The sequence below is a fragment of the Schistocerca serialis genome, unplaced genomic scaffold (assembly GCF_023864345.2).
Source record: "Schistocerca serialis cubense isolate TAMUIC-IGC-003099 unplaced genomic scaffold, iqSchSeri2.2 HiC_scaffold_245, whole genome shotgun sequence".
Lineage (NCBI taxonomy): Eukaryota > Metazoa > Arthropoda > Insecta > Orthoptera > Acrididae > Schistocerca > Schistocerca serialis.
The window spans coordinates 33,071-35,000 of record NW_026047812.1 but is presented as its reverse complement, the minus strand read 5'-3'; the positions used below and the strand labels follow the sequence as shown (position 1 = coordinate 35,000).

At 59.2% G+C, this 1,930-nt stretch overlaps 1 non-coding gene across 1 annotated transcript in view; it reads right to left on the bottom strand.

Moving 5' to 3' along the window:
• The window catches only part of LOC126444173 (small subunit ribosomal RNA), a 1,910-nt gene extending 1,522 nt beyond the window's left edge, over window positions 1–388 (bottom strand). Inside the window, exon 1 of the ribosomal RNA XR_007582473.1 lies at window positions 1–388. This exon is cut by the window's left edge and continues 1,522 nt beyond it. This is a non-coding gene — a ribosomal RNA (small subunit ribosomal RNA).
• Window positions 389–1,930: the final 1,542 nt, after the last annotated feature.

The following is a 1,930-nucleotide window of genomic DNA, read 5'->3' as shown; positions in this document are numbered from 1 at the left end:
CTGATTCCCCGTTACCCGTTACAACCATGGTAGGCGCAGAACCTACCATCGACAGTTGATAAGGCAGACATTTGAAAGATGCGTCGCCGGTACGAGGACCGTGCGATCAGCCCAAAGTTATTCAGAGTCACCAAGGCAAACGGACCGGACGAGCCGACCGATTGGTTTTGATCTAATAAAAGCGTCCCTTCCATCTCTGGTCGGGACTCTGTTTGCATGTATTAGCTCTAGAATTACCACAGTTATCCAAGTAACGTGGGTACGATCTAAGGAACCATAACTGATTTAATGAGCCATTCGCGGTTTCACCTTAATGCGGCTTGTACTGAGACATGCATGGCTTAATCTTTGAGACAAGCATATGACTACTGGCAGGATCAACCAGGGAGCTGCGTCAACTAGAGCTGAGCAGCCGGCCGCCCGGGAGTGTGTCCCGGGGGCCCGCGCGAACACGCAAGCGTCCGCTCGATTATTCTGCAAACAGGAGGAGGCTGAGCTCCCCTGCACAATACACCTCGAAACCCTCTCAGGTCCCGGCGGCGCGCAGCGCCGTCCTAAGTACTTGGTCGGGTTCGAGAGAGGCGCAATCGCCCGGGGTTTGGCGAGTAGACGCTTTAGGTGCGACCACCCGTGCTCCCAACTGAGCTTGCCGCTGCCGACAGAGGCCCGGGAGCGTGCTGTCGTGGCATTGCCGGCGGGAGACAACACGCGCCACCTACGGTGGCCGGCAGCTCCAACGCCAGCGCCACAGAAGGACAAAAGCCCCACTTGGGTGCCGAAGCGAACTCTCCCAGCACAGCGCACGCGCCAACACGTCCGCACAGCTGCGATACAAACCACCTGCGAGAACCGCAGAGGCGACCGAGCAGCAGACGGCGTCGCGGCGCCGAGCGCCGGGCGGCGGCGCATCCTCAGCGCACACAGTCCTCAATCGGACCAGCACACTGCAGATGTCCACCGCGCTTCGCACCGGGCCCGCGAGGACCTACTTTGGCCGCACGGCGCCGCGTGCAGGGTGCGCCGGCGCGCAGCTGCGCCGCCTGCCGCCTCCGTCGGCCGGCGCGCCTGCCACTGGCCGCCCCCACCAGCCGGCTGTAGCGCGTGCGCCCACGCACCGCGCGGCCAGCACGCCGGGAGGCCCCCCCTCACCGGCCGGGGACGGTCCCACCCAGCCACCGCCGCGTATCGCTTCACACCCACATGCCATTCACGTTCGTGGGCATGGTGGGTATCGCTGAAACAACCGGTTGGTAGCTCAACCGATCGTCGCCATCACTGATTCACCTCTAGCGAGAACAACCGCACCACAACGGTTTACCAGTTGTTCATTTGCGTAACGTCACCAGCAAACGTAGACGTCCATCGCCATTTGCAAATTCAACGATTGTTGCATGCCTGTGTCAGGTGTCACGACACACTATGTCTGCCCACATACACGCAACAACATGTGCACGCTTCGCGAACACGTGGAAGGTGGCCCCCGTACGTATGCGATGTCCATTGCGCGAACGACTGTCAACCGGCCTCTGTCGCATGTCGCAGATGTGGAACGCAGTGCACCATGCTATCACGGTGTGTGAGAAGAGACGACTACGTCTGACAACACGCGCCACTACATCAACAGACGGCTCATGCTGATCGCCATCCACGGCATACCATACTACAATCCAGCTCTTATAGGGAGACGACACGTAGCTGAGTGCACAATATTTGGACCGTATGGTTCGCCGTTGTTGGCGCAGTCGTGGTACGGTCACACATGTACCACGATGTATCATTCAGTACATGAGGACCAATGTGCAGTACAGTGTGTGATTTGGACGTACAACATCAGCGGACAGTTGACACAAGCCGTACCACAACGTAGGCTGTGCTTCGCCATGCGAATGCCAATGAACAACTGCGAAGGGCATTGAGCATGTACGTCCTG